Genomic DNA, 25,798 nt, shown 5'->3' with positions numbered 1-25,798 from the left:
AAGACGACACATGGATAATTGGTAAGTACTATATCTGCTGATTATTTTGAAAATTATTTTTGTTATTTTCCTACTCTTTACCCTTTTTGGCTGAGTTAGTTCAGGTTACTTGAGGAACCATTTTGATTTTGGGTGTTGGGTCTTGTGGGAACAACTTGGCTTGCAGACCTATGTTCAGTTACAGGTGTGTGACAGAATGCTAAGTTTCCATGAAGTTTGCTTGACGTTGCACGTTTGCCCTGTAACTTTATCCTGTCTGGTGAATAGGAAATATCCGATTCCCCAGTACTGTAGAGAGCACCTTTCAGGAGGAGGTGTCAGTCCAAGGCCTTTGCCCACAGTGGTGATGATGTTTTTTTTAATGCATAGCGAAGAGGTGGTGAATTTGTCCTGAGGCAGTTATAGTGTTTGCAGCTGTTGTGTTGAAGAACAAGGGCTGGAGCACTCACAGAAATTAAGCACATTGAAGCAAGGACTGTGTGAACGGTCCCAGTGCTGTAACGCATTGCAGCACCTCGTATGGCATACAGGGTCTGGTCTCCGCTGTCCAAAAGCAATCGGAGTGATATGCAGTGCGGTGACATCACAAGGCCCAAACTTTGGTATGGTGTATACCCGTGAAATTCCAGGATTCTTGATATCTAACTCAAGAAGGAAAGAAGTCCTATACAAACACTCCTTCAGTGACCCTCAGGTAGATCACAGGGGCGGCACGGTGTGCAGTGGGCGGCACTGTCGCCTCACAGCAGGCAGTCTCTGGGTTTGAATCTGAGTGGAGTTCGCATGTTCTCCCCATGCCACTGTGGGTTTACTACGGGTACAGCGGTTTCCTCCCACAGTCCAAGACATGCAGGTTAGGTTAATTCGACAGTCTAAATGGTCCCGAGGTATGTGTGTGTGAGTGAATGAATGGTGTTTGTCCTGTGGTAGATTTGGGCCTGTCTGGATTGTATTCTTGCCTTGCATGCTGGGATAGGCTCCATGACCAGGGATAAACTGGTAAAATAATGGATAGATGTACAGTCAGGCGAATAATTATTTGCTCCCTTGATAAATATGCACAAAGAATACTGTAAAATAAAGCATAATACCCGTTAGTGATTTATTTTCCCAACATGTGTAAAGTAGTGTGCGTTATTAATGATTCAATGGAATCAACAAAACATGTTTCACAATTGTTGGCACCCCAGGTTTAATACTTTGTGCAACCACCCCTGGCAAAGATGACAGCCATGAGTCTTTTCCTATAATTTGTGATAAGGTTAGAGAACTCTTTTGGACGGATTTTTGACCATTCCTCCATGCAGAACTTTTCAGGATCATTGATATCTTGGTTTGCGCTTATGAACCCCCCTCTTCAGTTCAGACCACAGGTTTTTCATGGGCCTTAAGTCTGGAGACTGAGATGGCCAATGCAGAACATGGATGTTGTTTTCACCTGATAAATGTAAATAATGCTTTATGAAATCCGTTTGGGTTTGTTGCCATTGGGGTCGTACTCTTATTATTGATGGAATGTTGGGAAATGTGACAGTTTTGACGTCGAGCCGGCTCTTTTGAGTGTTGGTGAAGGGTGTCCTGTGCCTGCAGGTTCTGGAAGGTCTCAGAAGTGTCGCACAGCCGTCACTGGTCATTGGACTGAAACGATGACAAAAAGGTTTCCATGGCGACAATACTAGCGTACTACGAGGCTACTTGTTTTAATGAATGAGCTGGTTTGTTTACTTAGCTAATTAGCAAAAGGGATGGGTGTGAGGAGAAGGTGGCTGCTATAGTAACCAAGTGCACTGTCTCTGAACTATGAATGCAAACTGTTTTTGAATGAAGTTCTGTCAACAGGCACTTTGTCACTGCAGCATCACTGAGCTCTTCGTAATATAAGCTCTTCGTAATATAAGCTCTTCATAATATAAGCTCTTCATAATATAAGCTCTTCTTGTGACATGCGGCGCACTAGCCAGTGTGCATGACGTGAACAAACATGTTTTATTGTGTATCCGAACATATGTTGAACACAACTACATTTTGAGAAGAGGTGTGTCTGTGTCACAGAAAATGTATTTGCTCATTATGTAGGTCAGCCCTACTCAGGCATGTGCTCCTGCACCTGATTTCAATGATTAGCTGATTATCTGAACCAAGCAGGTGGAATAATGAGTGAAATCAGGCGGTGGAGCACACGTTCGGAGCAAATACCTGCAGACACTGTGGCCCGCAGGACGTGGAGTTCAGTAGCGCTGATGTAGGTCATGGGCTCTAGTTTTCTGACTATATGATTAATTTAGGGCCCTCCTTGTTATCACAGGGGTCTGTGATTACTGCTTCTGTGTATGGATAAGTGAAACTTGTTCTGGTCAGACTTGCACTGTTACTGCATGATGTCCACTCCAGGAACATACCAGACTGTTGGAAGTTTGCAAATGTTAATGTAATGCTCATGAATAGTGGTTTTCACCCTGCTCTTTATTACTTCCAGCAAAGGACACAGTAACAGTGTAGATTATGTGGGGGGAAAAGGGGGACACAGTAACACTGTAGATTATGTGTGGGGGAAAGGGGGACACAGTAACACTGTAGATTATGTGTGGGGGAAAGGGGGACACAGTAACAGTGTAGATTATGTGTGGGGGAAAGGGGGACACAGTAACAGTGTAGATTATGTGTGGGGGAAAGGGGGACACAGTAACACTGTAGATTATGTGTGGGGGGGGGAAAGGGGGACACAGTAACAGTGTAGATTATGTGTGGGGGGGGAAAGGGGGACACAGTAACAGTGTAGATTATGTGTGGGGGGAAAGGGGGACACAGTAACACTGTAGATTATGTGTGGGGAAAAGGGGGACACAGTGACAGTGTAGATTATGTGTGGGGGAAAGGGGGACACAGTAACACTGTAGATTATGTGTGGGGGGGGGAAAGGGGGACACAGTAACAGTGTAGATTATGTGTGGGGGGGGAAAGGGGGACACAGTAACAGTGTAGATTATGTGTGGGGGAAAGGGGGACACAGTAACAGTGTAGATTATGTGTGGGGGAAAGGGGGATACAGTAACAGTGTAGATTATGTGTGGGGGGGGGAAAGGGGGACACAGTAACAGTGTAGATTATGTGTGGGGGGGGAAAGGGGGACACAGTAACAGTGTAGATTATGTGTGGGGGGGGAAAGGGAGACACAGTAACACTGTAGATTATGTGTGGGGGAAAGGGGGACACAGTAACACTGTAGATTATGTGTGGGGGAAAGGGGGATACAGTAACAGTGTAGATTATGTGTGTGGGGGAAAGGGAGACACAGTAACACTGTAGATTATGTGTGGGGAAAAGGGGGACACAGTAACATTGTAGATTATGTGTGGGGGAAAGGGAGACACAGTAACACTGTAGATTATGTGTGAGGGAAAGGGGGACACAGTAACAGTGTAGATTATGTGTGGGGGAAAGGGGGACACAGTAACACTGTAGATTATGTGTGGGGAAAAGGGGGACACAGTGACAGTGTAGATTATGTGTGAGGGAAAGGGGGACACAGTAACACTGTAGATTATGTGTGGGGGAAAAGGGGGACACAGTAACACTGTAGATTATGTGTGGGGAAAAGGGGGACACAGTGACAGTGTAGATTATGTGTGAGGGAAAGGGGGACACAGTAACACTGTAGATTATGTGTGGGGGAAAAGGGGGACACAGTAACACTGTAGATTATGTGTGGGGGAAAGGGGGACACAGTAACAGTGTAGATTATGTGTGGGGGAAAGGGGGACACAGTAACACTGTAGATTATGTGTGGGGGAAAAGGGGGACACAGTAACAGTGTAGATTATGTGTGGGGAAAAGGGGGACACAGTGACAGTGTAGATTATGTGTGAGGGAAAGGGGGACACAGTAACACTGTAGATTATGTGTGGGGGAAAAGGGGGACACAGTAACACTGTAGATTATGTGTGGGGGAAAGGGGGACACAGTAACAGTGTAGATTATGTGTGGGGGAAAGGGGGACACAGTAACACTGTAGATTATGTGTGGGGGAAAAGGGGGACACAGTAACACTGTAGATTATGTGTGGGGGAAAGGGGGATACAGTAACAGTGTAGATTATGTGTGGGGGAAAGGGAGACACAGTAACAGTGTAGATTATGTGTGGGGGAAAGGGGGACACAGTAACAGTGTAGATTATGTGTGGGGGAAAGGGGGACACAGTAAGAATGTAGATTATGTGTGGGGGGGGAAACGGGGGGCGCAGCTCCACATGGAATGGCTGAGGCTGCAGAGGAGGCTCAGAATGTTCCGGAAGCTTTCTGGCATCGCTCCGCTCACCGGCTAGATGAGTGTGGGAGAGGTGGGAGACTGCGAGACTGTCAATAAGATTCACACGCCGGTAATGACGCTGTCACACAGAGCACTGCCAACAGAGACGCAAATTACTCAACAGAACTGTGTCCGTTTCCACATTCCACATTCACCACAAGCAAAAAAAAGATTGTTTGTTTTGTTTTTGTTTTTTAAATGTCTTGAAAACAGAATATTTGTTTCATTGTTTTCTCCATTATTGTTTGGATTGATGCCCTAGTATCGTGAAAATTTTGAACCCCAGTCATTAACTTCAGTCACAAGGCAGACATGGATGTAGCGTAGGGGATGGATGTAGCATAGGGGATGGATGTAGCGTAGGGGATGGATGTAGCATAGGGGATGGATGTAGCGTAGGGGATGGATGTAGCATAGGGGATGGATGTAGCATAGGGGATGGATGTAGCATAGGAGATGGATGTAGCATAGGGGATGGATGTAGCATAGGAGATGGATGTAGCATAGGGGATGGATGTAGCATAGGGGATGGATGTAGCATAGGAGATGGATGTAGCATAGGGGATGGATGTAGCATAGGGGATGGATGTAGTAAAGGGGATGGATGTAGCATTGGGGATGGATGTAGCATAAGGGAAGTGGGAGGCAAAGTCTGATGGCAGATGGGGCCGGGACACGGGTGATGGTAAAGGGGCCGATGAATCTGAGGGCAAGTTTAGCACAGACAGAGCGGAGGGGATGAAAGCCATGTCTTTTGACGAAGAGAGCAGCGGGGAGTGGGACAACGGTGGCGGCCTGTGGTGACCTCCAGGAGCAGGGCATGAAGGTGGAAACAGGAGCTCTGCTGTCTCCTTGGAGCAGGGTAGCTTTGGCAGTGCCACAAAGTGTAGAAACTTGGAAAACGGATCACAATGGCGAGGACCTTCCCTTCGAGCCAGTAGCAAAGTGGAGGGCAACATGAGACCACAGGGGTGGTGGGTCGGTGAGGAACGGATCGTGGCGGGAGGGGGGCCCTGAGGGGCTCGTTGCAGGCCTTCCCTCGAGCACACTCGGGGCAGGCAGTGACAAACCCAGCTGCATCTCGCTCTGCTGATGGTCACCCGACATGACGGCCCAGGAGGGCCAGTGAGCAGCTAGCCCCAGGGTGACAGGCCAGAGGGGAAGAGTGAGAGAGAGAGTGAGAGGGAGAGGGGGAGAGGGAGAGGGGGAGAGTGAGAGTGAGAGTGAGAGTGAGAGTGAGAGGGGAAGAGTGAGAGTGAGAGTGAGAGAGGAAGAGTGAGAGAGAGGGGAGAGGGGGAGAGTGAGAGTGAGAGTGAGAGTGAGAGGGGAAGAGTGAGAGTGAGAGTGAGAGAGGAAGAGTGAGAGAGAGGGGAGAGGGGGAGAGTGAGAGTGAGAGTGAGAGTGAGCAGGGAGAGTGAGAGGGGGAGAGTGAGACTGAGAGGGGGAGAGTGAGAGTGAGAGGGGGAGAGAAAGAGTGAGAGGGGAGAGTGAGAGTGAGAGTGAGAGGGGGAGAGTGAGAGTGAGAGGGGAGAGTGAGAGTGAGCAGGGAAGAGTGAGAGGGGGAGAGTGAGAGTGAGAGGGGGAGAGGGGGAGAGTGAGAGGGGGAGAGGGGGAGAGTGAGAGTGAGAGGGGGAGAGGGGGAGAGTGAGAGTGAGAGGGGGAGAGGGGAAGAGTGAGCCCACTCCAGGACCTGAGGCTGGAGAGCCTCCAGCACAAACAGATGATCAGCAGGCGTGTTGTCAGGGCTGGACAGTGCCTCAGGGCTTCCTCCACTGTGCTGGCGGTGACTAGGGTACCGGGAGGCCGGATGGTGACTGGCTCTTTGTCAAGTTGGGGAGGTGAGTGCCCCTCGGTAGTCAATACAGGGATGGAGCGACTTGCCTTCTTCTCCACAAAGAAGAATTCAGCACCAGAGCGAGAACAGGGTAAAACTGTTGCACTTGGGGGCGCCTGGCTCCCAGGATGCCGTCCCCCACTCTCGTGCTCTCCCAGCCAGCGGGGGTGATGACGTAGGTGACCTGGGACCTCTCCGTCAGTAAGGATGATGGCTGCAGTTAGAAAACGAGGGAGCATTATGACAGGGAGGATCTGCATGAGTCAGGTTCTCCAGCGTAGCGCAGACGGGGTTCCGGATCAGCGCGGACAGCCTTGGGAGCAGTTACAGTTGGGGGAGAGTAGCTTGGTGCACGCTAGTCAGCCAGGGTAGTGATCTGATGGTGTTGATTCACCGATCTTGGTTCAAGGACAGGATCCAGTCGACCACCTTCAGCTGCAAGAAACAGCTGCCGTCCTTTGCCTGGTTGTTTTATTTTGCCAGTTGGATTTTGTTCATTTTATTGAGGCATTCCATCAGACATCAATATGACCTCATTCTTTTAGATACATGCTAATCTACATGAGAGATGCCCCACCCACCACTGTGACCCCGCCCCCCTGAGACAGCAGCTGTAGCCAATGAGTTCTGTTTAAAAAGCCAGTGGTCTAGATCCGGGGGCTGTTTTGTTGATTGGCAGCCGGGGTCAAAGAGTCACCATGTTGGCCCGCTGCCCAGGAAATGTCTGCTAGTATTTAGGGTGGTGTAGTAGGCAAGGCCCATATTGCACTCTGTCTGCTAACCCCCCTCCTACAGCTATGCCCTTGCTTCATCAGTGCGAACAGCGTCTCAGAGTCAATGCACGGGTACAGAACAGGCTCAGAGTCAATGCACGGGTACAGAACAGGCTCAGAGTCAATGCACGGGTGCAGAACAGGCTCAGAGTCAATGCACGGGTACAGAACAGGCTCAGAGTCAATGCACGGGTACAGAACAGGCTCAGAGTCAATGCACGGGTGCAGAACAGGCTCAGAGTCAATGCACGGGTACAGAACAGGCATACACAACAGAGCAAAATGCAAACAAGTCACATTTTTTGGTGTGCATTACGAAAACAGACAATAGCCCTTGGGGATGATGCCTTCTGTAACAGAGCTGGAAATAATCCCAAAAGGCTTGGAGATCATCCGGGTGCTTTTTCCAAATGTTTGAAAATGTTTCTCTTGGTTAGCAGCGGTTTCTGCCTAGCTACTCTCCCTTGAATCTCATCTTTTTCCAGATTCTCTTTTATTGTGGAGTCATGGCAGCCGATTGAGCATATTGTTAGTTTTATCAGCCAATACCGATCATTGGCTGATATATCGGTGCATCAGTGTCAATTCATCCAGCAGAGGACACTGTTCAATGGGGTATGGGCTCGCATCTCTCATTGGTAACTGCACTAATGGTTGCTTCAGCACAGCATTACGCAGTCAACGTGTGCAACAATGTACAAGCAGTTGAGGTGTAATTGTTTTTTTTACGAGTTGGAGAGAAGAGGAGGAAGCAGCCTAGTGAGGATACACATTGTACAAACACCTACATATTACTGCCTGTAACATGTCAATTATTTGCATTGTGTTACATTTTAATTTGTTTTATTCACTTTGGTCATAATGTACAACAATAATACCCAACCGTTAGCCTTGGCTAATAATGCTCAGCATATATGCATGTAACTGTTAATATAATTGCATTGGTACAGTACCCTGGGCAGTGTAAGTCAGAATTCATACCACTCAGTGAAATTGAGTGCTTTTCTTTTTTTGAGGTTGAAAATATTGTCCCGTCCCCATGGAATGGCACCAATTATGTATTCCTTAAAAAGCTGCTCCATATCCTGGCCTTGCCAAAGAGGTCTTTTGTCAGATGAGGCAAAGAATGTTTCCATTCAGTGCAGAACAGTGTTGACTGACGTAGAGCCCTCCCGCAGCAAGCTCGCCATGGGGTGTGTTTGGCTTCCAAGAACACATCCTCTTTTATTTTTCCTTATAATTAATAATAATAATAATAATAATAATAATAATAATAATAATATAATTCTATATTTTTATTTATCTGAAGAAACTTACTGTTGATTAAACTGAACAGGGGACAATCCCCCTTGGAGCAATGTGGGGTTAAGGGCCTTGTTCAAGGGCCCAACAGCTGTGTGGATCTTATCATGGCTACACTGGGGTCATGTACCTTAGCCACTAGACTCTGGGCTGCACAGTTGTGCTTGCCTGTTTGAGTTTGCTTGAGATGGGTGTTGTTAGCGTTGTTGGCCTGTCGGCCCTCATCCCCAGTGTGCTGCGATTGTTTCAGGTGATGTTAAAGTCACAGTGAGGCCAATTTTTGGCGTGGGTCAAAGACAACTTCCCTCCCGGTGTGAAGCCCTGAAAAAGAAGGGAAAATGACTTCATCTGAGATTATTCATCATTCCCCTGAGCTACGATAACAAGCTGGAGAGGCTTGAGATGAAGATTAGCAAGCCATGTAAAAATAATCTTTGACAAGCTTTTCCTCCAGCAAGGAACGCACTAAAAAGCTTGATAAGACTCTTTCAGAGAAAGCTGACGTCTCTGTTCATACCTGAGTTTATAAACATTACATGAGTAGCTTGAGTAGTGTTTACTATATCATGTGTTACTGTTCATATGATATCAATAACTTTTAACTTCAACCAATTGAAGCCAGTCATAGTGGTTGCTATGGAGAGTCAGGTCTTTTCATTGGTGGATATGAGTTTATGATTGACAGCATATGGTAGCCCCACTGGGACTGACAAAACATTGCTGTACTGTCATCAGTAGAAATTAGTGATGGCGTCACTGATAGACAAAGACCAACATGTGCAAATTCAACAATACATTTGATTGATAACAAGTCCAGTATTTGTGCAATGTGAACATGAATGGGTTTGAGGAGTATTCTTCAGAAATTCTCAGACAGCTCGACCCCCCCCCACACACACACACACACTCACACACACACTCACACACGCACACTCACACACACACTCACACACACACACACACACATTATTATTACAGAATTAGTTTGTCCCTCTGTTTCCTCAGACTGGAGATGTGCCGGGCTGTCTGTGTCGTTGTCTTACCCCGTCTGGTTTGCAGTGGCACAGACGTTCCCTCTCAGACAGACGTTCCCTCTCAGGGACTCATTTCCCTGGCTGAACTCGTCCTGCTGCCTCTCCAGGTGTGTACTGGCCTGCCCTCAGTCTCACTGGAGCTTGGCGTTTGAACCAGAAATGTAACAGATCCTGTCCTTTCCAGAAAGGTGCATATAACTCAATTACCTCACCAAATATATTTCAAAAGGTATCATATTGTTGTTGTTCTTCTTGTAAATATCGGAGAAAGATGAGAGCAACTCATTTTACATTCTTCATGGCAGATGGTAGTTTATAACATAAAAATAATTTGTTACAGACAAAATGAAAACTGTGTCAATGTCAGACCTAGCCTGGCCACTGATTAAAGACCAACGGTATTGGTATTCCTATTGAAATAAGGTTCTCACCTGCTCAACTGCCTCCATACAATGGCACAACTTCTGATTGCATTTGCAGTGATTGAAAATGTGAATGTTCTGAGTGCTCTGCGCTAGAAAACTAGTCTCGAAGGAAGTATATGCTTTATACATATGAAAGAAAACAATATAATCTGAAAAATCCTGACCATAATGCTGCCATTTACTTTCATTGTTAATCATCAAAAAGCAACACAGAATTGTTATTTCTAATATTATTGTTAATAACGTATAATGAAACGTATAACGTATTTATGTTAGTTTGATTTCCAGCGCTTGTCATGAACTTGTTTTATGCTTAATTTCTAAGAAAAAAGGAGAAGATAAGAGCCGACACCTTTTGCTGTCGAAAGAATAGGAAGTACAATGTGTTTCCTGTGGAGCGCATTACCAACCATCCTGACTTACATATACATTTTTTATTATTATCGTTGGTGGGGAAGGAACTAAGCCGCAGGTTTTTTTTTTTTTTGTTGTTGCAGATTTGCTTTTTAAAACAGCTCAGTCTAACTGACAGGGGGAGGGGGGTGAGAGCGGGTGGAGGGGTTTTGTGGGGTGGGGTGGGGCGATTCTACATGTCAGGAAAGCTTTTGTAACTGGAATAGAATTCAGCCTTGAGTCTTGATTTCCAGTCAGTTAAACGCTGCACTGCTCGTGGGTCGTGAGCCCTGTCAGCTGGTGAGTAATTGCTATGAACCGACTGACTCCTCCGAGCGTGTAACAAGGCCTTGTGGGTAAAAAAAGAAAAAAGGAGGGAGAAGGGAGAGAGAGAGGCCTGGGCTTCCCTCCAGGGCTTCGTTTGGCGGGGGAGAAAATAGCAGTGGCGGAGACCGGCCACATGTTGGACAGGCGGGCGCTCAGCCGAGCGGGACACATGTTCCTAATGTTCCCGCTCGCTGCCGGCCCATACGCTTTAATAACCTTGGCGGGGGCCAGAGCTGTAATCAAAGTTTTAGCTGCAGGTCCCCCCCCCCCCCCCGCCCCACAGCCCATCTCCTGAATATCTCTGAGCCAGCCTCAGGAGAAGGGGGGTTTACTGAATGTTCAAGAGCTGCTCAGCTGTACCGCCGCTTGGTTTGTTTTCCTTTCCGTTTTTCCTTTTTTCCGTCATCGGTTGAGGGAACATCAGCAAACATCCCGGCTGTCGAATCCGGGCACACATTCCTACAGAGCGTGTTCCTGTAATGTGTCAGCCATTGCCGATATCGCCGCGCCGTTCTGGATTGTCTGAGGGGCTGCTCGCTAACCCGGGAGGCCACACTGGAACCTGGAAAGGTAAACAAACTTATAACTGTCACACTCCCGGTGGAAAATGGAAGAAAATAATTAATTTTAATAAAAAAAGACACAATCTTGTAACATAGAGAGTCAGACACCAGCTACAGACATTGTTCATATGGCACACATTGATCTACGACAGATACATTACCTCGCAGGCTGTTCTGATATAGGGAACTCAACGGGGTCTCAGTTTTAAAATATACTACGCTGTATATTACACTGTATACAGTGCCCTCCATAATGTTTGGGACAAAGACCCATAATTTATTTATTCGCCTTTCTACTCCACAATTTGAGATTTGTAATAAAAGGAATCACATTGTCAGATTTTAATAAAGGCCATTTTTATACCTTTTGGTTTCACCATGTAAAAATTACAACAGTTTTTATACATAGTCCTCCCATTTCAGGGCACCATAATGTTTAGGACACAGCAATGTTATGTAAATAAGAGTGATCATTAGTTGTATATGTACAGAGGCAAATTAATAAATGATGGGTCTTTGTCCCTGACATTATGGAAGGCACTGTACATTTTGTAGCGTAGCAAAGGGAAAACAGAGATTAATACTGAATATAAAGATGTTTGCAATTAATTTCCAAATAAAGCTGCTTGATACTCAAGTGCTGAGGGGAATTCTCCAATATAATGGGATGAATTAAGTTAGTAATGTTAACAGGGTGATTTTAATGTGCTTGTTCTGTCTTGTAAAGACAAAGGCAATGCTTCTCCTTAAAGGTTAAGGTGACATATTATGTGAGGATAGTTGTCTATCAACATAGCTAATCGTGCTTAATGTAGACACTGTTGGGCCAGTCACTGCTGGTGGTGCTCGAGGTGCTCCCCCGCCCCAGGGGGTAAGTGAAACCACATGAAGGAGATGCAACGGATATTTCAGGGGGTGTAAGGTATATTGGGCTTATACAGAACATAACGTGTATACAAGAATAAAAATAAAAATGGCCGAGTCACCATTGAGAGGGGGATACTTGACCCCTCATACGGATATAGACGCTTCGCTCGCTGCCCGAAAAAGGTTCAGCAACAACTGCAGTAACAGTCTGGTCTTGGGCCCCTTTTTCAACCCATTGTAAAAGTTGTCAAGCTCTTGTAAGCTCTCTGATAATTGCATACTCTGTCATTACACGTGATGGAACTGATCCTGACTTAACCCCGCAGACATGTCTTGATTCCGGTAGGCCCAAGGGTATGAATTTGTACGGAATTCAGTGTAACCTGCGGTACAGGTATGTTATTGTTTGTTTGCAGCACACACTGTGAAGCGTTCTGTGACTGGTTCCTTTGTTTAGAGCTCTATATTAAGTCAAATATTGGATTGATTCAGGGGCGCTTCTAGAATTCATTGACAGGGTGCGCATTACATTATCAGTTGGGCATTTTTAACAAATGTAATGAGCACGTATCAGTTTTGATTTCAGCACTGTTGTGAGCAAAACAAATTCAAGAACTTTCAGACTATTCTAAGAGGTTGTAGCTTTAGCATAAAGAAACATAGGCCTAAATCCTGACGCATTTTAAATTGCCTTCAAAGATATCCTTAGAATATCTCAGAAATTGTTTTTGGGAGTGGTTAGGTGGGGGGTGGTAACGATCAGGGAGGAGAGCTTTATTTACTGTGCGCACTGCAGGGTGATACAAGTCAGCCTATTGGGAACGTAGCCCTGCTGAAAAAATGCTCCAGCTAGGTTTTGAAGCAGCTGGTTGACCAGTTCAGACCAGCTCCCAGCTCAACATGGTTTAGCTGGTTGACCAGTTCAGACCAACTCCCAGCTTGACATGGTTTGATCAGCTCAAGCTATGTTTTGAAACTTAGCTTTAAAAGAGCATGTGTGCTCAGTCAACTTACCCTGTATAAATAAAGGTTAATAAATAATAATCAGACAAGATACCAGCACTAGCTGGTTGACCAGCTCATACCCAGCTAGATCAGCTTATGACCAGCTTCACCAGCTCAATTTTCAATCTTGAATAGCTGGACTTTACAGCAGGGAGGTCAAGGTAAACAGACATAAATAGATGGTCACCAAAACAAACAACATCCCAACCAGCTAGGCCTGTAGCTTGCTACAGCCTACACAACACAGCACATCAAATCAAACAACCCACAAAGGCATAGTTTGGCATGGCCACGGCTCACATTGTAGAAGGCTAGCATAGGCTAGGCTATCCTTTTACAGATTTACTGACTCAATCACTAGGCTAGTCAGGAAACGTAATGGTAAATGGTTGGCATTTATATAGCGCCTTTATCCAAAGCGCTGTACAATTGATGCTTCTCATTCACCCATTCATACACACACTCACACACCGATGGCGATTGGCTGCCATGCAAGTTACCGACCAGCTCGTCAGGAGCTTTTGGGGGTTAGGTGTCTTGCTCAGGGACACTTCGACACAGTCCGGGCGGGGGATCGAACCGGCAACAATCCGACTGCCAGACTGCTCTTACTGCCTGAGCCATGTCGCCCCGTAATGCTACAGTCATGTTACAGCCCAAAACTACACAACTGAACCATATTAGGTGGCTAATCACATTACAATAAATGGCACCCATTGCCACTATGATACTCTTCAAACACTCAAAACTGACAGGGGACAATGCACAGTCAATGTCCACCCCATCTGCAATGCCAAGATGATTAAAAACTCATAACACTTTCCCCAAAGTGCAAGAGTCCCTTTTTATACCTGTCTCTTTGCTTAACACATGACAGAATTTTAAGCTGTCAAAGCATTCACCAGCAATGTCGAAGGTATAATGCTTAGGTTTTCTAAAGACGTTTACTACCAAGTGTATCATATTGATTGCTCATCAGGGGGCTGGGATGGTGTGAACACATTAAATACGCAGAAGCCAGGGCTTGATGTCATACCTTTTGTCATATCTTTTCTTGTAAACATGTTATTCCCACTTGAATATCTCTCTTCCTCAGTCAACATCACCTTTTGCCCAAAACCCAGCCTCCCCTTATCAACTTGTCACATGCTGCAGTCTGAATGTTTTAGCACAGTAGTTTGGCACACTGTCTTAATGTATTAAAACACAGTTTATACATACTTATACTTTGTAGGATTTATAAAATATACCAAAAATGTCACGATCGAGGGTTTGCATGCCAGCTTTGATCTCATAAATAAAAAAAGCAGATGCCCAGGATCCCAACTCTTAATTACTGGAACCCGACCACCTTGAAAATAACTTTATCTACTCAATCAATTGAAGGGCATCTGGACAGCCATGCATTGTGAAAATCATCAGTCCAAGTTCAGCTCCTGAACTCTGGCCCTCTTGCTGTTATAGCCAGTTCATTCAGTCTCATCTGGCCTATGCTGCTCCTCAGGTACAGCAGATCTGGATCAATTTTCATCAAGAAAATTATGCTCCGCTTCAACTAAAGATAGACAGTATCAGGGAGACCCACAATACAGTTGGGTGCAAAGATTTGGGCACCCCTGGTTTAAATGTCTGTTACAATTCATCTGTATGTGAGGGAAACCAAACCTGAACTGTAAATGTTACACATGAGGTTACACATGAAAGCTTTTTACAAATTTCAAAGCAAGAGTGCTTTTTATTTTCATTTTTTACTGTTTATAAATGATAAAAAAGGAAAAGGGCCCTGTGCAAAAGTTTGGGAACCCTTTTGGATTATTGAAGGCTAAGATGGAGAAGGCTACAAAGAACTCAGTCAATGTTTCAAGTCAAGGCAAGGTCTGGACGTTTTCAGACAGAATGGCCTGAGACCTGCTGAGAAATGCTCAGAAGAACCCACACATCACTGAAAAAAGAGTGGCAGACACAGGTCAAGCTGTTCACAGGACAACAATACAACGTACTTTAAACAACAAATACCTACATGGCAGAGTTGCCAGAAAGAAGCCTGTCCTAAGACCTCAACAGAAAATGAAGCATCTGAAGTGTGCAAAAGAAAACATTGAGATGCCTGAAACCTTTCGGAGCAATGTGCTCTGGACTAGCAAAACCGAAATGTAACATTTTGGCCACCACCAAAAGGTATGTTTGGAAAAAAAAGGGTGAAGCCATTGTAGAGAAGAGCACCCTGCCAACTGTTAAGCATGGAGGTGGATCCATTATGCTTTGGGGTTGGGGTATTCCTGCAAGACAAGCATGCCTCAAAATCGACCATGAAGTACCTCCAGGAAAGAATGGCCACCACAGTCCCCAGACTTGAATCTCAAACATGCCATACATGCAAGGAGGCCGAAGAATATGTCCGAGCTAAAGGTGCTCTGCCAGAAGCATTTCACCACTTGGGATACTTGAGTGTGTCATTGACAGCAGTTGAGTAGGGAATGTTATTGATACATCCCTAGGATAGTAGGATCTCTGTGGGATAGTAGCGGTCATTTTGCCTTGGTTGAATTTAAAAATTGTGTAACCATAAAGCTGATATGTAAGATACACCGCCCAACCCTGCTGACCCCTGTCCCTGCCCCTGGGTCCATTGATCGTGAGTAGCTTAGCTGTGCTGTGTCTGTGGCAGTATACATATGCGCGCAGATGGTATGTACAGTGGGTGTTAAAGCAGCCCATGACGTCAGCAGGGCACCAGTTTGACCGAGGACACACGTGAATCGCAAGGATTGTCTTCAGAATTGACTGTGGGCACCTCGCAATTTGAACCATTATGGGAATTTCAGGGGATAAGCACTGGCTCCCATTTTACATCTTTGTGAGCACGCTAACGTGCACATGCAAGAGAGAATATCACCTGCTTCTCCTGGAGAGAAACAACCCTGCATAGAAACCCAGATTAAATATTGCTGCAATCGGCTGATTGATCAACCAGGCTTATTTTATTCATCCATATAGGATGCCTCTGGCTGCAATCTAAGGTAGGCCATCCTCTTACCTGCGCTAACAACATAACCTTTTCACTCTGTTATGCAGCGGCCATGACACAATCCCATACTCTATCTGCTCTTCGCCCTCCGCCCTGTATATCTGCACTGGGAAACAGAAAGAGCGTTTTATGTACGATACATTTAATTACTTTCTGTGAATGAGACAGGATGGGACATCCACTTAATTCTCTCATGTCCAGCTTTGGCAAAAAGAGAATGGCTTGCCACTAACAATAAAAATGATGCTTAATTAAATGCCTGCTAACAGCTGCCAGAATTTGCTCTGGATGAACGGGGAAATGCGCCGAGGAAGGGGAAATTTAAAACTATTGTGTGAAGATCTTCTGGAAGTTCTGGAAATGTCTGACCTCAAGATTGCTGACTGTAGGGATGGTGCAGTTATTTGTGCATATCATAATAAATGGAGTTAGCACGTTACTGACAGGCGTATTTTGGCTTGACTGGCACGTGATTATAGCTCACTATAAGTATTGGCACCCTTGAGAAAATTAAGAAAACGGGCTGCATATAATTAGGGGATGAATATAATATAGTGGTGGCACGGATGGTGCAGTGGGTAGCACTGCTGCCTCACAGCAAGGAGGTCCTGGGTTCGAATCCCAGTCGGCTGGGGCCTCTCTGTGTGGAGTTTGCATGTTCTCCCTGTGTTCGTGTGGGTTTCCTCCGGGTACTCTGGTTTCCTCCCACAGTCCAAAGACATGCAGGTTAGGCTGATTGGAGAGTCTAAATTGCCCATAGGTATGAGTGTATGAGTGTGTGAGTGAATCATGTGTGTGCCCTGCGATGGACTGGTGACCTGTCCAGGGTGTATTCCTGCCTTTTGCCCAATGTATGTTGGGATAGGCTCCAGCCCCCCTGCGACCCTGTTCAGGATAAGCGGGTTAGGATAATGAATGAATGAATGAATGTAATATAGAGGGGTAGGAAGGAAACCAGTAAGAGAGGAGGGGGTTTGTTTATCTCTGTAAAAGAAAATCTGAATGTGCAAGAAATTCCAGAATTGACCAGCTCATGCCGAGTGAATGATATTGCATTGAGCTCATAGGGGGAAATGAGAAACGTCAAATGTGGTACAGACCACCAGCTTCAGCTTAACATAGGAGTGTGTTACAGACCACCAGCTTCAGCTTAACATAGGAGCGTGTTACAGACTGCCAGCTTCAGCTTAACATAGGAGCGTGTTACAGACCGCCAGATTCAGCTTAACATAGGAGCGTATTACAGACTGCCAGCTTCAGCTTAACATAGGAGCGTGTTACAGACTTCCAGCTTCAGCTTAACATAGGAGCGTGTTACAGACTGCCAGCTTCAGCTTAACATAGGAGCGTGTTACAGACTGCCAGCTTCAGCTTAACATAGGAGCGTGTTACAGACTGCCAGCTTCAGCTTAACATAGGAGCGTGTTACAGACTGCCAGCTTCAGCTTAACATAGGAGCGTGTTACAGACTGCCAGCTTCAGCTTAACATTGGAGCGTGTTACAGACTTCCAGGTTCAGCTTAACATAGGAGTGTGTTACAGACCACCAGCTTCAGTTTAACATAGGAGCGTGTTACAGACTGCCAGCTTCAGCTTAACATAGGAGCGTATTACAGAATTCCAGCTTCAGCTTAACATAGGAGCGTGTTACAGACTGCCAGCTTCAGCTTAACATAGGAGCATGTTACAGACTTCCAGCTTCAGCTTAACATAGGAGCGTGTTACAGACCACCAGCTTCAGCTTAACATAGGAGCGTGTTACAGACTGCCAGCTTCAGCTTAACATAGGAGCGTGTTACAGACCGCCAGATTCAGCTTAACATAGGAGTGTGTTACAGACTTCCAGCTTCAGCTTAACATAGGAGCGTGTTACAGACCACCAGCTTCAGCTTAACATAGGAGCGTGTTACAGACTGCCAGCTTCAGCTTAACATAGGAGCGTGTTACAGACTGCCAGCTTCAGCTTAACATAGGAGCGTGTTACAGACTTCCAGCTTCAGCTTAACATAGGAGCGTGTTACAGACTTCCAGCTTCAGCTTAACATAGGAGCGTGTTACAGACCACCAGCTCCAGCTTAACATAGGAGCGTGTTACAGACCGCCAGATTCAGCTTAACATAGGAGTGTGTTACAGACTTCCAGCTTCAGCTTAACATAGGAGCGTGTTACAGACCACCAGCTTCAGCTTAACATAGGAGCGTGTTACAGACTGCCAGCTTCAGCTTAACATAGGAGCGTGTTACAGACTGCCAGCTTCAGCTTAACATAGGAGCGTGTTACAGACTTCCAGCTTCAGCTTAACATAGGAGCGTGTTACAGACTTCCAGCTTCAGCTTAACATAGGAGTGTGTTACAGACTTCCAGCTTCAGCTTAACATAGGAGTGTGTTACAGACTGCCAGCTTCAGCTTAACATAGGAGCGTATTACAGATGCCAGCTTCAGCTTAACATTGGAGCGTGTTACAGACTTCCAGCTTCATCTTAACATAGGAGCGTGTTACAGACTTCCAGCTTCAGCTTAACATAGGAGCGTGTTACAGACTGCCAGCTTCAGCTTAACATAGGAGCGTGTTACAGACTGCCAGCTTCAGCTTAACATAGGAGCGTGTTACAGACTTCCAGCTTCAGCTTAACATAGGAGCGTGTTACAGACTTCCAGCTTCAGCTTAACATAGGAGTGTGTTACAGACTTCCAGCTTCAGTTTAACATAGGAGTGTGTTACAGACTGCCAGCTTCAGCTTAACATAGGAGCGTATTACAGATGCCAGCTTCAGCTTAACATTGGAGCGTGTTACAGACTTCCAGCTTCATCTTAACATAGGAGCGTGTTACAGACTTCCAGCTTCAGCTTAACATAGGAGCGTGTTACAGACTTCCAGCTTCAGCTTAACATTGGAGCGTGTTACAGACTGCCAGCTTCAGCTTAACATAGGAGCGTGTTACAGACTGCCAGCTTCAGCTTAACATAGGAGTGTGTTACAGACTGCCAGCTTCAGCTTAACATAGGAGTGTGTTACAGACCACCAGCTTCAGCTTAACATAGGGGCGTGTTACAGGGGGAGGTGAGACTATTATTTTGGGCGACTTGGTGACCAGACAAGGGAAAAGCCAGGAGCAATTTTTATATGTTATACAGTAAATTACTTTTTTTTGGCATAGTACAGTATGTCAGTCAGCCTACAAGAGGGAAATCAATTCTAGATCTGGTGATATGAAATGATTCAGACAGAATTTGTATTATAGAGGTAATGGAGCCACTTGGGTCAATTGATCATTCCACAATAACATTTGATGTATTTTGCCAAATTAAGAGGGCCTCCTCTCAGACCAGGATTTTTAACCAAACCTAAAACGATGCAATAAAATTGAAGTAATATAGACTGCCTGCAACTTCTTGATTACTGGACTGTAAATGAAAAGTGTAATGGGTTCAGAGGGTTATATTTGATGTGCAGTGTGCATTCATTCCAAAGGTGTAGAAAAATATGTTGAAAAAGCAGTCTCCACAGTGGATGAATAAAACTATATGCCAGAGTTTGAGAAAAAAACAATAAACTGTATAATATGTATAAAAATGACAGTACTGAGAGTAATGAGGTTTTAAAAGGGGTATTTAGGCTCAATATAAGTTACCAGGTACCTTTTTAATGTATACACCTTCTTTCTGCACTGCACGCTTATGGGGTCCCCTGGGGTACTATGTTATCAGTCAATCCCATGCATCCCATATGTCCTAAAAACACAATACATTTCTCAACCTCTAGCATCTATTTATTTTCAGATACAACATTCGGAAATTAGCAGTGTTTGGATGGCAGAACTGTCACTGACTCTTTCTGCACTGATGTCAGGACTAGAATCTCTCTAGCATCCAAATCTCCCAATCATCAAATGATTAATTGACAACTTTTGCACAGATTATAGCTTAATTGACTCCACTAAGATGATTCCATATGCATCTCAATCCATCTCCGACATGAACGCTCCTACTTTGGTTAATTCCATTGAGTCATTAATAAAGCACACTGCTTTATACATGTTGGAAAACAAAGTTAAGCCAATAATGGTATGGTAATTCGTTTACGGTATTTTTGCGCATATTTATCAAGGGTGCCAGTCATTCTGTATGTCATCCTCCCTATAAGTTTATAAGCTATTTTTATTCTTGTACTTGATTTACATATTTCTGTAATACCCACTTACCCAGATAGACTGACAAATGCATCATATCTTGATAAATATTATTATTTGTCTTTTGTTTTAACATTGATTAGTCCAGTACTCAGACCTCAAATTAACCACTGAGTATATGTATCATAGCAGTAGTGCTTTCTTAGAAAATGGCAAGATAGGTGGGAATCCTTATCTTGCCCTTGCTTTCCTAATATATGTTTTCAAATGTAGACGTATGGTGGAGTGCAAGAATGCACTCACACACCATCTGTGTGTGCTATCCTCCCGTGAAGGGTGTTACAGTCGTAACAGGAATTATGAAGCCTTACGTACTGTAAATGTTGACCTGGATTCTCTGTTCATTCCTCCTGTCAGTGGCTGGACCACTCTTCTAAAGCCCAGTTGATACTTATAGTTTTTAGCACTGACTTGGATTTGAGACTTGGCAGGAGCATCCTCCAGATGTCCGTTACGAAGGACAATGTCCATCACTCGCGTCAGCTTTTGATTGTTCTGTACAGGCTACACAGGAACCTGGGTTCAGACCGATATTTTCGGTCAAGAGTTGGGATCAAACTGAGGTGATTGATCTGCATTAGGATTCAGATTAAAGCTGTTGGTCAGGAACTGGATTCAGACTGAGGTTGTTGGCTCTTCCTGGTGTATTCTGGGCTCTCTCCGTTGTATCCTGCCCGCTGAGCCCAGCCTGACCTCTCCATTCTCATTTCCTCTCATCTTTTCCTGTGTCCTTGGATCCATGTTCTCAAGGTCACAGCTCATCGCATGTGAATGTAGCCAGCAGACTGGCACCTTTGAGGACTCTGTATGGTTCATAACCCACTGCAGGGACCTACACCCGTTATGCAAGCTCCACGATCTTCAAGTTTTACAGTAACTGTAAGGGGTGGATTATAGCACTGGATTGTATGGATATTTTTCCAACATCATTGGAATGGTCCTGGTGATTCATGAAAATATGACAGCAGATAGGAGATAGGGTGTGATAGGAGTTTGAAGACCATCTTTAAATGGATTAAGTGCCTTCAGCGGCTCCTTCCGGCTTATCTGCCCAGTTTAAGAATGAGCTTTGGCTGAAAGAGCGGCTGTTTTGTCTTGGTCTCCCTCTTCATGCAGGGACTGTTGAATCTTGTTGCTGTGGTTCTTTCTTCAAAAGTGTGGCAAAATCAAACTCTAAGCATCTCACAAGTTTGGAAGTGTCTTGGAAAAACATGTTATGCATGGGTCAAATAAGAGTGGCATTCATTTCTGTCTTTTAGCTCAGAATTATTAGCTGTTGTGGCCATATTGAACGGCTGCTACCTTATTCTGTTTCTCCTCTACCTGTGCTAAGATCTCCTGTGTTCCTATAACTATCTAAAACATGCAGCTCATTTTATACTTAATCAGCAGTACGAATGTGAAGGCACCTCCTCTGCAGATGCACTATGGACTACAGAACTCTTATCAAAGTTGAGTGAATTGCCCGCCTAATTTATAGCTAACACTGCTAACACAAAATTAGCAAAACAAACAAATGAACGTGATTATTTCTGCCAGTGTTTGATGATCCACGACTTGGTTTTCCCTCTGCCCTAGAGAGCGGTGTGGGTAGAGAGTGGTGTGGGGGGACTAGAGTGTGGTGTGGGGGACTAGAGTGTGGTGTGGGGGGACTAGAGTGTGGTGTGGGGGACTAGACTGTGGTGTAGGGGGACTAGAGTGCGGTGTGGGGGGACTAGAGTGTGGTGTGGGTAGAGAGCGGTGTGGGGGGACTAGACTGTGGTGTGGGGGGACTAGAGTGTGGTGTGGGGGGACTAGAGTGTGGTGTGGGTAGAGAGCGGTGTGGGGGGACTAGAGTGTGGTGTGGGTAGAGAGCGGTGTGGGGGGACTAGAGTGCGGTGTGGGGGGACTAGAGTGTGGTGTGGGGGGACTAGAGTGTGGTGTGGGTAGAGAGCGGTGTGGGGGGACTAGAGTGCGGTGTGGGGGGACTAGAGTGTGGTGTGGGGGGACTAGAGTGCGGTGTGGGGGGACTAGAGTGTGGTGTGGGGGGACTAGAGTGCGGTGTGGGGGGACTAGACTGTGGTGTAGGGGGACTAGAGAGCGGTGTGGGGGGACTAGAGTGTGGTGTGGGGGGACTAGAGTGTGGTGTGGGGGACTAGACTGTGGTGTAGGGGGACTAGAGTGCGGTGTGGGGGGACTAGAGTGCGGTGTGGGGGACTAGAGAGCGGTGTGGGGGGACTAGAGTGTGGTGTGGGGGGACTAGAGTGCGGTGTGGGGGGACTAGAGTGCGGTGTGGGGGGACTAGAGTGTGGTGTGGGTAGAGAGTGGTGTGGGGGGACTAGAGTGTGGTGTGGGTAGAGAGTGGTGTGGGGGGACTAGAGTGTGGTGTGGGTAGAGTGTGGTGTGGGGGGACTAGAGTGCGATGTGGGGGGACTAGAGTGTGGTGTGGAGTTACTAGAGTGCGGTGTGGGGGGACTAGAGTGCAGTGTGGGGGGGGGTAGAGTGCGGTGTGGGGGGACTAGAGAGCAGTGTGGGGGGACTAGAGTGCGGTGTGGGGGGACTAGAGTGTGGTGTGGGGGGACTAGAGTGCGGTGTGGGGGGACTAGACTGTGGTGTGGGGGGACTAGAGTGTGGTGTGGGGGGACTAGAGTGTGGTGTGGGTAGAGAGCGGTGTGGGGGGACTAGAGTACGGTGTGGGGGGACTAGAGTGTGGTGTGGGGGGACTAGAGTGCGGTGTGGGGGGACTAGAGTGTGGTGTGGGGGGAATAGAGAGCGGTGTGGGGGGACTAGAGTGCGGTGTGGGGGGACTAGAGTGTGGTGTGGGGGGACTAGAGAGCGGTGTGGGGGGACTAGAGTGTGGTGTGGGGGGACTAGAGTGCGGTGTGGGGGGACTAGAGTGTGGTGTGGGGGGACTAGAGAGCGGTGTGGGGGGACTAGAGTGCGGTGTGGGGGGACTAGAGTGTGGTGTGGGGGGACTAGAGAGCGGTGTGGGGGGACTAGAGTGCGGTGTGGGGGGACTCGCACACACGCAGCGGCCCACTCTGTCGTGGTATGTCTCAGCTCCTCGCCTGCCAGCGGTCCAACCTTAGAAAAGCGAGCGCCTTTGTAAAACCCCTGGCACGGCCACAGTCAGCCCCGTCACTGAAGCCAATGGACGGGCTTGGTGTAAGCACGACAACTATGAGAGCTATGTGGCCTGAGAGCTATGTAGCCTGAGATGCTCCCTCACTGGGCGGGGAGCAGTGCCCCCTCCCTCCACAGATTTGCAGGCTGGGGAGGATCCCAGCTCTCCCAAGATTCCTTCCTCAGAGCTCCAGTTAAAAGTGTGGCATTTTTTAAAACTCTGCTTTTTCATCAAGGCAGAGGGAATTATTAAATTATCGCCATTAGAGTTTAGCCTCTGTTGTGAAAAGAAACATTCCCCTCTCTTTGGTTTCCCCCGCCAGTCTCACTCATGGAGGTGTGCAACACGAGCGCTGGACAGGATTTACTTTTCCTGGTTGTGCACACTCCCATTCAGACCCACATTAGCTGCTGTAGTTTCATCTCTTCTTGATGGGCAGGAGGAGTGGGCAGCCTGCCAGGTAGATGTTGCCATGACTCCCCCCCCCCCCCCCCCCTTTCCCTGCACCCCCCATGAAGGTGCTGAGCTTTTTTTTTTGAGTGGGCTGAGCCTAGGTTTCAGAACCAGACAAAAGATGCCTTCGCTACATCAGCAGAACGGGCGGAGGGAGTGCACTCGCTTATTGGCAGGGAAACACGTGACCTTACGGCTGATTCTGTTCTGGTGCCAGGAGGGAGAGGGAGAAACTTAGAAAGCGATGTCTGTGGAATGTTTTTTTCCACTCTCCCTTTCCTTCCCTTTTGCTTTCTCTCGGAAAATGGCGGATCATACAGCGCTGAATTTTCACCCCGACTCAGCAAGGGACCGAGCTCTCCAAAAACGCTTCTTCTTTCATTCCGGCCTTTTCCTTTTTTTTTCTACTTTTTTTTCCCCCTATTGCCATGGCACCCGGATCCTGACCCTGCTCAGTGCCTGAAAAAAAAAAACGTCCGATTGTCTGCAGTTCGAAAAATGGAATGAAGATTTAGGATGGATGTACCCTAATGATGAGAATATAAAAATAAAAGCCGAACGGGTTCCTGTGTCTCTGCTGGTGACCGGCAGACCTGTTCCCCTTTGGGGGGGCTGAAGAGAGAAAAGTTTGAGAGGCTGCGGGGTGATGCAGGCGTTCACGTCGGACACCCACAGCGGCGGCAGAAGTGAGAGGAGCTCATCGCCCAGCAGCGTCCGGGTCCTCCAGTCGCCCTTCACAGTTTCACTAAAGTAAAGAATCGGACACATCCGTGGTAAAGTTGGCCCTTTTATCCAGCAAGCTAGACAGACAAGGTAGTCACATTGAGGATCTTATGATGCTGGTACACTGCCGCCGACTCTGTTCCAACTTGAAATTAAATGATTTTTTATATGGAATAAAGAGGGCATTGTGTGTCGTAAGCCGGGTTTCATTGCTTCTGTCATAAAAAAAAAAAAACCTTAAAACTGCAAGAAATGAATGTGGTTATAAAGTTGTATGCACCTTTAAAAAATCCACATGTAAATAAGAAAATAATGTTGGGATCAAGGGCCAAGTTCAGAACTTTTTGAAGCACTGGAAATACGTTCATATTTTTCCCCATTCACAAAACCTTTTCGTTAAAATTTAGCTGAATAATATTTAGATGTCAACTTTTGTTTGTCTTCTGATGTTCTTTTTAACATGTCGTAACATGGCAACAGGTTTTTTGTGAATACTGACCTACGGTATTGTTCATTAAGAGGGTATTATGAAGAACAAATAATCAGTTGCAAAATTGAATTATTGACCAGGCATATCTAGAGCTGCTACTGTATAAACTGAAAACAGAGAATTACACAAAGGTAATTCACAGTTTGGTGTGTTTAAAGTAGGGCATAAATGTACTGTTGCATATTCTTGTAGTGTGTGATGTACATTAGTCAGAGGCTGTCACAGATCCATTTTAAGAACATGGTATGGATTGGTGTGTGTAATTCTTAAATTCTTAATGCTTATCACATTTGTTGGCCTCTCAGCTTTTAGCAGCTATAACTGTAACATTTTGACATTGATAAAAACCTAATATTATTATTGATATTAAGTGTAAACAACCCCTTTGCTACAGTAAACGTTGTTCTCTTAATGTTATAATGAATACTTATTGATCAAAATTATTTTTATTCATGAAATTAATTTGAGGTTGGAGTTCAGGCATTTTCATTTTTAAATACATTTCTATTCACATAATTTTGAGACATGTACATACACTGTGTATATGCGTTACATATTTATATAATACCCACTTACTCCTAAGTGTTTATGCAAACATCATGGTTTAAATGAAGCCATGAGCCTGAGTGCAGTTGTCTTTATTTCTGTGAAAAGGGCATGTTTAGGGCACAGTGATGCGGATACATTTTTAATGAAAGATTTACTTTAAATTATGATCTTTCCTATTTTCTTCTCTTTTGTCACAGTTTTTTATGGATGACATTTTGTAAATAAGATAATGGGGCAAACCGTCATGTCATCTTAAGTAATGTTTTGTTCCCTCATGTGAACTACCCATTTTGTTTTGAAAGTACATTAAAAGTCTTGACTTGAAGAAGGTAGTATCTCCTGGAATATAGTTTTGGAAACTGGTTTTAGTGAAGTATGCTGTAATTTGACCCAAATATGGGAATATTTGGTATTTAAAGAACAATTACTGTA

The 25,798-nt window shown here is 45.8% G+C and overlaps 1 long non-coding RNA gene across 1 annotated transcript in view; it reads left to right on the top strand.

The window, feature by feature from the left end:
- The window catches only part of LOC133108519 (uncharacterized), a 48,652-nt gene continuing 22,854 nt past the window's right edge, over positions 1-25,798 (top strand). The window contains exon 1 of the long non-coding RNA XR_009704663.1: positions 1-21. This is a non-coding gene — a long non-coding RNA (uncharacterized LOC133108519). The remainder of the gene's footprint in view (positions 22-25,798) is intronic.

Source organism: Conger conger, chromosome 13 (genome assembly GCF_963514075.1).
Source record: "Conger conger chromosome 13, fConCon1.1, whole genome shotgun sequence".
Taxonomy (NCBI): Eukaryota; Metazoa; Chordata; class Actinopteri; order Anguilliformes; family Congridae; genus Conger; species Conger conger.
This window is presented reverse-complemented; position numbering and strand designations above follow the sequence as displayed.